At 35.2% G+C, this 12581-nt stretch overlaps 1 protein-coding gene across 5 annotated transcripts in view; it reads left to right on the top strand.

The window, feature by feature from the left end:
* Positions 1 to 12581, top strand: part of LOC100940807 (ligand-dependent corepressor) — a 144939-nt gene that overhangs the window by 78405 nt on the left and 53953 nt on the right. The gene's annotated exons all lie outside the window — the stretch shown is intronic.

Below are 12581 nucleotides of genomic sequence, written 5' to 3'. Positions count from 1 at the left end.
GCCCAGGAGTTGGAGGTTTCTGTGAGCTGTGATGCCACAGCACTCTACCCAGGGGGACAGCTTGAGGCTCTGTCTCAAAAAAAAAAAAAAAAATGTGTCTATACTGAGAGCATCATTCTTTATAGCTAACCACATTGCTAAAGCTAAGAAGCCTTTTACTGTTGGTGAAGAGTTGATCTTGCCTGCTGCTAAGGATATTTGCTGTGAACTTTTAGGAGAAGCTGCAGTTCAGAAGGTGGCATGTGTTCCTCTTATGGCTAACACTGTAACTAAATGAATTCATGAAATGGAGGATATTGAGGTACAGTTATTAGAGAGGATTAATAGTCACTGTGCTATGAAGTCCAGGTTGACAAATCTTACTGATGTTGACAGAGGCAACAATGCTTGTTTTTGTGTGATGTATTTTTCAGGAAAATGTGCGTAAGGACATGTTATGTGCATTTTTTGTTGCCAACCACCACAACTACAGAACTATTCCAGTCTTTGAATGTTCACGTATCAGGAAAACTGAGTTGGTCATTTTATGTCAGTATATGCACAGACAGAACAGCTGACATGACTGGACAGCTTTCTAGCTTAACGACTTGGGTCACAGAGGTCACTTCTGAATGTGAGTCTGTGTACTATGTCATCCATAGAGAAATGCTTGTTAGCTGAAAAATGTCACCTGAATTAAATAGCATTTTGCTGATTAAAATGATCAACCACATTAAAGTGTATGTCCTTAACTCATTTGTTCACACAGCTCTGAAGGAGGTAGATGCAGAGCACATACATCTTTTCTTACTCCAGTAAGGTGACTTTCTAAAGGTAGATCACTGGCCAGAGTTTTTGAGTTACTAGAGCCACTGTAGAGGTTTCTTTTAGAAAAAGTCGTCACTGGCAGCACATTTTGTGACACGGAGCAGGGTGTGCTTAACAAACTCTCACTTCAGGGAAGAATGATAGTTTTGTTGAAGTCAGCATATAAAGTGGCTGCATTCAAAGCCAAGCTGGAATTCTGGGGGCCGTGAGTAAACATTGGGATCTTTGACATTTCAGACATTAGCAGAGATTCATAAAGAAACTGAACAGGGTCTTCTTTTTCTCAGCTGGTGCACGGTCATCTATCTCAGTTTTCAAAGAGTTTGATTATTACTTGCGAACCACAAAAGACCCTGAGCTGGCGAGTAATGGATCTGTGACCCATTGTGAATAAGCCAGGTGAATCAACTATCTGTACTAGAAGAGGATCAACTACTTGAGATTGCAAATGACAGGTGGCCTTAAAAGCATGTTTGAGACAACTTCAACTCTTCGTAGGTTCTGGATTAAAGTCAAGGTGGAATATCCTGAGATTGCCACAAAAGCACTGAAAAGCCTACTTTTGGGATTCTATTTTTGTGAAGGAGGGTTTTCTGCAGTGACGGCAACCAAAATGAGATAACTCAGTAGACTGGACATAAGCAACACACTTCGGGTGTCACTTTCTCCCATCACTTTCAGATAAGACTGTCTAGTTGCAGGAAAACAAACTCAGGGTTCACTGATTCTGCCTTATAAATTTGTATAATTAATTATATATTATAATGTAATAATAATATAAATAAAATGCACAATAATGTAAGTAATATGATTGAATCCTCCTGAAACCATCTCCTGCCATCTCACCCCATCCCCCCACCTATGGAAAAATAGTCTAACATGAAAATAGTCCCTGGTACCAAAAATGTTGGGAACTGCTGTGGTAGAGTATAGATAGAATGAATGATTGTCTAAGGGTGATGGAAGAGTAGGATGTTACTCCAAATTATGAAATTAGTTTATGCAGTTAAATTTGTTTTTAGACTTTAATAAGTTTAGTATCTGTTTGGCATAGTAGGAGAATATTTTAGGGTGTTGTTAGGATTTGAACTTTAATTTTGAAGAATTTATGGGTCTAGATAAGCAGAGATGAGAGGGGCACATCCTGGATGGAACAGGGCATGAAGTAACTAGTAATACAGTTGGAGCCAGATTATAGATTATAGATTACAGATTATAGATTATAGTGCCCAGCTTGCTGAGGAGTCATATAACTAGATCCTTTTCATGTTTATTATTACTTCACCATGTTGTGTTTCAGTTGAACATTTCATAATTTTTTCTGATTCATGAGTATGCATTAATTAAAATTTTAGGTGTATCCTTTTAACATTTTCATTCTCATTGCTCTTTTAGCACATCAAAAATGTATGTTAAGAGGAGATGCTCAATCAGGTTGTTTTTTTCTCATTTTAGTCTACAGTGTGTTTGTATTGAATATATTAATTTGGGCAAATTCAACCCCGCTTCATGTGATTTGCTGTCACCTTGTACTTGAATATCACAAATCAGTATTTACAGTACCTATTATATAAAAGGAACCAAGAAAGAAAAATACATAGGTATGTAGTTCCTGTCTCATAGGAGTGAGAAAGAAGAAACAAATATGAGATGTTTTAAAAATATTTATATGTGATATTTAAATAGAAGGCAGAATTAAATAGGTATCACAAGTTAATACGTGATTAATTAGGTGCTCAGTTAATTGTACAAATATAAATTGCTGGACCTAACCTTGTTGTATTTGCAAAGAAGTTTTGTACAGATTATTTAGAAAAATTAAGAAAAACTATTTAGCACAGTGACTCAATGCTCAGTCCAAGATCCCATTAAATACCAAAAGAGATGGGCGGTGCCTGTGGCTCAGGGAGTACGGCGCCAGTTCCATATGCCCAGGGTGGCAGGTTCAAAACTTACCCCAACCAAAACTGCAAAAATTAAATAAAATAACTTAAAAAAAAAAGATTTCAAGTTAAAAAAAATATACCAAAAGAGGTTTTCTTCCCCCTCCCAACTTGTAGATTTGTCTACAAAACAGACCAATAATTGTTAATTAATTCTCTATTCAATTAATTTTATATTGTCAGTTAGCCAATACACTAATTATTTGGCAAGTTTATTACATGTCTAGTTCTGTGTTTGTCCAGAGAGGAAAACAGAAAAGTAGAAGACCTATTCCCTACTCTCACATGGAATGTTGGAGAAACTGAGTGGCCAAAGTAATCCATAGGGAAATTTAAATCATCCATCCTGCATGCCCAGAACCAAAGCTCTCAAAAAGGAAGAAAACATTGAGAGTAAAATCCTGCTCTCTTTCCCATGTGTAATATTTTAAAAGATAGTGGCTAATACAAGAAAGTATAAGCAGTTGAAAGACGTGGCAAGTGACATTGCTGAGTACCTTAATAAAGGAGATAGAACTCAACCGGAACCTTAGAAAGATCTTTGTTTTAGAACGGTTGATTTGGTCATTGTTTTTAAGATATAGTAGAGGGAGATTTTTGGTGAGAAAATTATAGGAGGCTCTTGTAATAATCCAGAAAATAAACCTGAACTAGAGTTGTGGCTGTGAAAATGCATAAGGAAGAGATACAGAGAAAGAATCTGGAATAAGGAATTGCCAAAACTAGTGATTATGTGGTAATAAGGGAGAGAGACATGATATTACAGGCTTCCATGCTCAGATGGCTTAGGTTGGTGAATTAATATAAGTTGGCATGAGGTCAGGAGTTTGAGACCAGCCTAAGCAAGAGCAAGGCCCAGTCTCTACCAAAAAAGTAGAAAAATCAGCTGGGCATGGTGGTGTGTGCCGGTAGTCTAGTCCTAGTTATTAGGAGGCGGAGGCAGGAGGATTGCTTGAGCCCAGGGCTGCAAGGGAGCTAAGATCACCACTGTATTCTATCCCAGGCAACAGAGCAAGCCCTGTCTCAAAGAGTTGAGGGGAGTGCAGGAGGCAATCTTTTTTGAAAGGATAGTACGGTTACCTTGAAGCAGTGTGTGGTGAGAGTGAACATTTAATTGGAAGTGTCCAGTAGAGAGGGTTGTGGAAATTGAGTTGAAGTCAAAGGTCTAGGATAAATACATATTCAGAGGTTTCTGAATATATGTGATTGGAATATTTGAGCAGGTAAAATCTTTGAGGGATAAAGCACAAAATACTAAGTTTTATAGAAGATCTTCATTTTAGGAAGTAGGAAAAAGAATCAGATTGGAAAGAAGGTCGAGTCCTAGAGTAAATGAATTGCTCATTTTGTATCAGATATCTTCCTGCCCCCATGCTGTGTGTAACAAGTAGGGGAATGGGTTTTTATTTTTGTCATACTAACAAGGGCTCCTGTGCCATCGTTCAGAATGGGTCTTAAATGGGTTGAGCAAGTACCCCCAAGACAGATTACAGTGGGCTTTGAGAGAATAGCTTCTCAAGAGTACTGGTTGTGGGAGCCAAGTCTCACAGCATTAATGAATAAGGTGTTGTGGGAGTTAAGAAATGGTTAGACAGTACTGGTTTGACAAGTTATTAGTGAAAGGAATGGTAAAGAAAACAGACCATAGAAAGAATAGGTAAGTTGTAAGTAAAGATTTGGGAGAAGAAAGGGTGAAACTTTAGTGACATTTACACTATTAAAAGAAATGTATACTTTGAAAACAAGGCCCACTGGAGAGAAAGAGCACCCAAACACCCTGTTTAAAAGAGGAAGGGCTTTATTCCAGCTGGCAGAACAATGACAGACCAGAGTCTAAAAAATGGCTGTGCTCCCTGACTGGTTCAGTGTTATCCTTTTTATCTTCAGTCAAAAATTTCGGCCTCTGGTACGTTTCTCATTGGTCAGTTTGAATCAAGCTGGAGAAGCCGCTTTTAGAGAAGTAGAAGCAAATGTTAATTTCCAGGTCCCAGGATGATAAGTTTCTACAAATTCCTAAGAGCTGAGACAGCACTGGGGAGGATTTTGCAAGTTGAGTCCTTGGGGTCTCCTTGAGAAGACCTCTATTCTCTTAGACCTCACTTTTTTCAGGTATCCTTTCTCAATTGTAATTGAACAGTGATGAGAGATTCATACTGAAATTAGAATACAGTCAGTCAATCTGTAAGGAGTTAACAGTTGGAAGACATTAGATGAGGCAGAAATGCCTAAGAACTCCCTTGTCGACTGACCACAGTGAGGGCAGAGACCAGTGAGAAACTCTCAGATGGTAATTTAAAACAGTAATAAGAGAAATAGGCTATAGTAACTGTACTTCTGTCATATGAATTGCTGCTCAGAGTTTTCTAATTACACCAACAAAAAAGATAAAGTTTTAAGAAAATTAGTAAGATTCCCTTATCTAGCAGTCTTAAGTATGAAAAAAATTACTCATCTAGATATAAGTAAAATCTTATTTTTGTCAATGTCATTTACATTTTGTCACTGTAAAAAAATGAGGCAATTGGAATGGATAGAAAGGATTGAAGTCCTTTTCAACTCAGAAATTTTGTGATTTTCTGAGAAATCTGTTTCTGATGCCTTACTTGAGGAGATTCTTGTAATTCACCAATGACCTGAATAAGTTTAGAATTTGCCTAGTTACACAAAAATTTGAATTAGGAGTTATTACATTGACCCTCGTTCATTTGAATGTCTTGTCTTTCATTGCTTCCTGCCTACAGGTGTGTAGGCCTTTATTTTCTTACGAACTGGTATGTGCACATTATGCTGTCTCTTTGTTCTCTTCTCCTCTGTTACGTAGTTTGTATTTGTTCTGCTCCTCTTCCTCTCTCTCCTCTTCTTTTATTGGTTTCTGTCTTTTTGACGTTATTTGTATCTTCTTAATGGATTGTGCTTTTTACATTTTTAAATTGTGGCAGAATGTTTACCACATAAAATTTACTGTTTTAACTATTTGTAAATGTACAATTTAGTAGTATTAAGTTCTTGCATTGCTATGCAACCAGTCTTCAGAATTCTGCCTGGTAAAATTGAAATTGTGTATCCACTAAACAATAATGCCTCCATTTCCCCTTCCCGTCAGCCCATTGCACACACCATTCTATTTTTTGTCTTAGTGAGTTCGACTGCCTTAGGTACCTCATATAAATGGAGTATTTGTTATTCTGTTGTTAAGACTCATTTGACTTAACATAATGTTTTTATGTTTTTTCTTTGTTATAGCCTATGCCAGGATTTCTTCTCCTTTTTAAGGCAGAATATACCATTGCATGTATATGCCACATTTTGTTTATAAACCCATCAGTGGACATTTGGGTTGCATCCACCTTTTAACTATAGTAAATGATGTTGCTATGAGCATGGGCCTACAAATACCTTTTTGAGATCCTGCTTTCAATTCTTTTGTGTATATACCCAAAGGTGAATCACATGGTAATACTGTTTTTAATTTTTTGAAGAACTACCAAACTGTTTCTCCTAATGACTATGCCATTTTACATTTCTACAAACAGGGTACAAGAATGTCTTTACATTCTTGCCAACATTTGTTAGTTTCTATGGGTGAGTTTGTTGTTTTTATAGTAGCCATCTAAAAGGGTGTGGAGTAGTATCTTGCTATGGTTTTGGTCTGTATTTCCCTAATGGAGTTGAGCATCTTTTCATTTGCCTTTTGGCCATTCCTTTTGAATCATAGAAGTTCTTTATATATTCTGAATATTAACACCTCATCAGAAATATGATTTGCACATTATTTTCTCCTATTTTGTAAGTTGCCTTTTCATTTTGTTGATTGTGTCCTTTGCCAAAGTTTTTAATTTTGAAGTAATCCAATTTATCTATTTTTACGTATGTTGTCTTTTATTTTGGTATTATATCAAAAAATTCATTATCAAATCCATTGTCATGATTAGTCATGAAGCTTTTTCCCTGTGTTCTCTTCTAAGAGTTTTATAGTTTTAAATGTTACATTTTGATCTATTTTGAGTTAGTTTTTGTATATGGTGTAAAGCAAAGGTCTAGTTTCTTTCTTTCTTTTTTCTCTCTTTTTTTTTTTTTTTTTGCATGTGGATATTCATGTTTCCCTGCACCATTTGCTGAAAAGAATCTTTTCCCCTGTTGAATGGTCTTGGCACATGTGAAATCATTTGACCACACATGTGAAGATTTATTTATGGGCTTTTCTTATTTTATTGGCCTATATGTATGTCTTTATGCCAGTACCACATTTTGTGTGTGAGGGAGGGGAGACTACTGTAGCTTTGTAGTAAGTTTTGAAATCAGGACGTGTGAGACCTCCAGAATTGTTCTTTGTCAATATTGTTTTGAGGTCCTTTGAGATTCCATATGAATTTTAGGATAAATTTTTCTATTTCTGCAAAAAAAATGCCATTGGGATATTGATAGGGTTTGCGTTAAATCTTTAGCTAACTTTGGGTTATATCGGCATCTTAACAATATTAAATCTTTGCCTATATTTTTTAAATAAAAGTTTTTTAGTTCCTTATTTCTAAAGATAAAATCAACTATATATTTGATTCTTACTACATCAAAAACACCAGTCACTATGGGGAAAATAAAGGTACTATGCATAATACACATTTTTAGCCACAGATGTTATTTTCAAGGAATTTATAGTCCCGTGGAGGAAATAAGAAATATATGTAAATAAATATAATACAAATTATCAGACTAGTGCTTTCCAAATGGTATAATAGCATAAGTTATAGGAATTTAGGAAACAACAAAGTTACCCTTAGCCAGGCTTTATAACGCTATTACCTTAAATATGCAGTTGGAAAGCCTTATATTTATACTGGTCTTTGGCATGTACAGCATCCACAGTCATTACGGAGAGCAGACAGAATTTAGGAAGCCTTCTGATTGAGGGTGGTCTGTGGATGAAAATTGGGGGTAGTTTAAACTTTGAATTTCCAACCAGTGAAGACATAAAGAAACCCTTATTTTTGACCGTGGAAGTGGTTTGTATTTGTTCTTTAGTTTTTTTAATCATTGTACTTTTATAATTGAAGAAAGCTATAGCATGTGCTGATCATAGAAATCAGTGAATTAACAAGTGTAATGGTAATGATACTCATTTGCTGCTTACCCTTTGGGCTTAATTTCCATTAACAGTAGCAACAATTAGATATACTGATAAAAGTCATTCATAGGTTTGTTGTACATTTTAAATACTATATTTAACTCTTCATGTGTGGTCAGGCTTCAAACTTTGTTTTCCTATTCATTAACTTGGTGGTTTGCTTAACAAAATTGAGAGTAAAAATATGATAAAAAATTACAGTAAGCACCATTCATACTTTATGTAAAGAGCAATAATTTAAGCAGAGTAAGCTTTCCTGTTAGATAATTGACTTTAAAGTGTATGGGCATTTAAAATGGTGAAACCATTTCTGCTGAAACTTGTTGGCATTTAAAATAATAAGATGTAGAAAAATGGCATTTAAGCCAGTAAGTTGCGTGTTGTCAGCTTTTTCTAGCTCATTGCTTAAAATGTCAGTAAGCCATGAGTAGCAAACATGTCTGCAGCTATAGGCTCATGATCTACTCAAGGGAGGCTTTTCTAACATTATTATGAAAACTACTTTTAATTTCCATATTTTCTCTATCTTGTGGTATAAAATCAGAATAATAATATCTGAATTTGGAGAATAAAAGCACAGAGTGGGAATTTAGACTGTAGTGGCTTTAAAATGTCCTTAGGTTTTTTTGTATCGTGCTTTTGAAATCCTAGACTGTCTTACTCTTTCCTCCTAAGACATGTTATTCTATTTTCTGTATCCTTTCCTGAGGTCTTATCTCTGAAAAAGAAAATAAAGAACTATGTAAGCATTATCCTCTAGTCTTAACCACCTAAAACACCTAATCTCATAAGATGACAAATATTAGAGTTACAAAAGAAATTTTAAGAAATGTTCATCTTTATTGTTTAAAACTTTATTAGCTGTTATTATGCTAAGGACGATAATTTTGCTGACATGATTATGTTGCTTTATTTTGTGGCATTTTTGCTATCTCGTAGACTGGCGATACTGCTTTTGTGACAGTTCTTAGAGAAATTTAACAGTTCTCTTTACTTTGAGGGACAGCAAACTGTGGCTTGTCACTAAATCTAGTCCAAAATCTGTTTCATGTAGTACCCTCAAGCTAATGAGTTGTGTGTGGGAGGGGAGTAGGAAGGTATGCAACAGAGATTGTATGTGACCTAAAAAACCTAAAATATTTACTCTGGTTCTTGACAGTAATGTCTTATTCTGTTTTTTAGTATCTTTATTGAGTCCTTGAGATATTAAGAGAAGCCTGAAAGTTGTTAATTTCCATATTCTACTTATCCTCTTTTTGCTCCTTAAATCAAATATTAGCAACCTGTAACAGAGGCAAGTAACAATTCAGTGGCAAGACAGCTGGGATTATAGAAGAGAGACAAGGGAAATCTTTGTCTCTACGTTCAACACACATAACATTCCTTGAACTGTATGGGAATAAGCTGCAAACATCACACTTCTCATACCTTTTTTACTATTAAATATTTCAGTGTGTGTTTCCCTTTCTCCTAAGAAAAAGGACATTTGCTTACTTAAACACACTATATAGTTACCAAAATCAGAAAAGTTAACCTTGATATTATCATCTAATCTGTGACTCTTATTCAGATTTTACCTATTGTCCCAGAGACCATTTATCTCTCTCCCTATAGTTCAAAATCCAATTTAGGATCAATCATTGAATTTGCTTTTTACTGCTTTCTCATTTCCTTTGTTCCCCAGTCTTTTATTTTTAATGGCGATGACATTTTTGAATAGTATAAAACTTTTGTCTTGTAGAATGTCTCTCAGTTTGGGTTTTTTGATGTTTATTTATGATTAAGTTCATAATTGTGTTCTGTAGGCAGGAATATTAAGTAATATTATACCCTTCTTACTGCATCACATATCATAAAGCAAACAATGTCAGCTTAATCAGGCGATACTAACTTTGATCACCTGGTGAGGTTGATGTCTACTAGGTTTGTCCATTGAAATGTTACTACTTTTCCCCCTTGTAATTAATAAATTATTTGTGGGGAGATACTTTGAGAATATGTAAATACTTTTTCCTCATCAGACTTTCATTCATTTTATTTTTAGTATTAGTGATACTTTCTTGCCCGAAATCAGTTATTTTTCCAGTGCTTGGAAAACGGTGGTTTTTCTTTTATTCCTCTACATTTTTTACTTTGCTTTATACTGTCAGGAAAAGCTTAAGAGGTTTCCCTTTTCCTCTTTCATTTGGAGTTAGGATTCTTACTCTGTTCTGTAGGTTACCAGCCAGTGTCTCAGGTTCTGTCAGGGGGAGTTCCATCAAGCCATCTCCTCTATCCTTTTCACATGTCCCTTTTTATGTGTACTTTCTTATGAGATTTTCTAGATTCATAGTCTTTTTCCTGTGCTAATACTAAACTCTTTTATAAAGAAATCTGGTTTCTTTGGTGAGGAATTATTGACACACATACCCCCCTATTTTTGCCAGTCTCCATAGTTTTAAAACACCAGCCATTGAACAATAGTTACCTTCTTTATCATGATTTATTTATTTTAGATAGCAAAAAAAAAAAAAAAAGGTAAAATGCCATCAGTTTATGGCCATGGACACAAAAAGGAGAATGTGATAAAAGGTTTGAATGAAAACAAAGCAGATGTTGCTATCTTGAAATTAAATAAGTATTAGAGTATTCCATTACTTAGGTTTCTTCCACAGATAGGAAGGAGTTCCTTTGTGGCAAATAGTTTCCATTTTTATGGATGAAGATGTAAGTTAAAAACCATGTTTTAAAATTTCAAGTGATTAATTCAAGAGTTGAAAGTCAGTACCATGTTTCCCCGAAAATAAGACCTACCCAAAGAATAAGCCCTAGCAGGATTTCTATGCATTTGTTAAATATAAGCCCTACCCTGATAATGAGACCTAGTAATGCAGATACACTGCATAGCCACGCCAGGCATTTTGGCACAGAGCGGTAAGGAAGACTGGAATACCTTTTATCTGCCACAGCTCCTTTCTCCGAGCCCTTCGCACTTGCTGGGTGTGTGTGTGGTAACTGTGTTGAAGGCATCCTGTTGCGCACGCGCGTGCACACAGCTAGGGGAAAGGAATTCATGGCATCACTAGCACCAGCCCCACCAACAAGGTCAGCTCCCCCGTCAGGTTCCAGAAGAAGATGACTTAACTGTATTTGAATAAATGTAGATTGTTGTATTATACTTAATAAAAATAAGACATCCCCTGAAAATAAGCCCTGGTGTGTCTTCTTAAGAAAAAATAAATACAAGATAGTGTCTTATTTGGGGGGAAACATGATACAAGATACAAGATATCTTGAAGATACAAGATATCTTCAGTATCTTTAATGCCTTCAACCTACTTTGATTTTTTTTTTAACTTCAGGTAATATTTATATACTATAAAATTTACCCAAAGAATGGTGGATTTGGGTAAATGTGTGCAATTGCATAGTCATCAGCATAGTGAAAGAATAGGACATTTCCTTAAACTAAAAAGTTTCTTTGTGTCACTTTGTAGTCTTTCTCTTTCCTAGATCCTCAGACCCATGCAATCACATGAGCTTTACGTTTTCTAGAATTTTTAATAATGGAAATCATAAAACAGTCTTTTATATTTGACTGTCTTTACTTAGCATAATTTTTTGAGATTCATTCTTGTTGTGTATGTAGTTTTTTTGTTCCTTTTTATTGCCAGGTAGTACTCCACAGCATGATAAGCCACAACTTGTTTATCTGTTTACTTTCTTATGGACTTCTGAGTTTTTTTCCAATTTCGACTAGTCTGACTTATTCGTGAATGTTTTTTGTTAACATATGTCTTCATTTCTGTGGCATCAATTCCTAGATGGAAGTATAGGGTGGTATTCTAAGTATATGTTTAACTTTCTTAGATTTTGTCATATGGTTTAATACAAAGTGACTGAACCATTCTGCATTTCTATCAGCACTGTAAGGCAGTTCCAATGTTCTCATCTTGTCAGTATTTGGTATTATCAACCTTTTTAACATAAGCCCTCGAAGTGGGTGTATAGTGCTATTCCACTGTGGTTTTAATTTTTATTTCTTTGAAAACTGATGATGTTGGACATCTTTCCATTTGTATATTTTATATGATATTTTTATTCCAATCTTTTGCCCATTTTAGAAAACATGTTATTAACTTGTAATAGTTTTGTATATATCCTATATAAATGCTTTGGTCAGATACATGATGTATATTTTCACCCAGGCTGTAGCTCACCCTTGTGTCTTTTAAAGTCACCATACATAGGAAAATTTATAAAGACAGATCCCTTGGAATATGTTCACCATGAGTGGGAGAGAAGACTTTGTGTGGGTAGGAAAAGGTAGGCCAACACATAGAGAAATTCTGTAAAATTTTGTAATGAATATTTTGTAAATAAAGGTACATTTAGCTACAATTTTTCATTTTCCCTGTTTATGGAGACTTTGGGGACCCCTGTAGTTCTGTTGCTGTTTCCACCACATCTGCAATTCCTTTCTTCACTGAAATCTTGAAGCCCTACAAGTCACCCATGAGGATTAAAATCAGGTTCTTTCAAACTCCTATTAATACTTTGACCTCCTCTCATAGATGTTCTTTTCACATTGCTAGGGAAAGAAATGTTCTTACTGTTATTTAAAATGGGGAATGCTTTCCAGAAAGTTTTCTGTTTACTTTGCTCAGATCCATCAGAGTATCCTATGGCAGCTATAGCCTTATAAAATAGACTTCTTTTTTTTTTTTTTT

This window comes from Otolemur garnettii, unplaced genomic scaffold (assembly GCF_000181295.1).
Source record: "Otolemur garnettii isolate 467f Iridium unplaced genomic scaffold, OtoGar3 scaffold00021, whole genome shotgun sequence".
NCBI classification, from domain to species: Eukaryota; Metazoa; Chordata; class Mammalia; order Primates; family Galagidae; genus Otolemur; species Otolemur garnettii.
The sequence above is the reverse complement of the archived record's forward strand: the minus strand, read 5'-3'. Positions and strand labels throughout refer to the sequence as shown.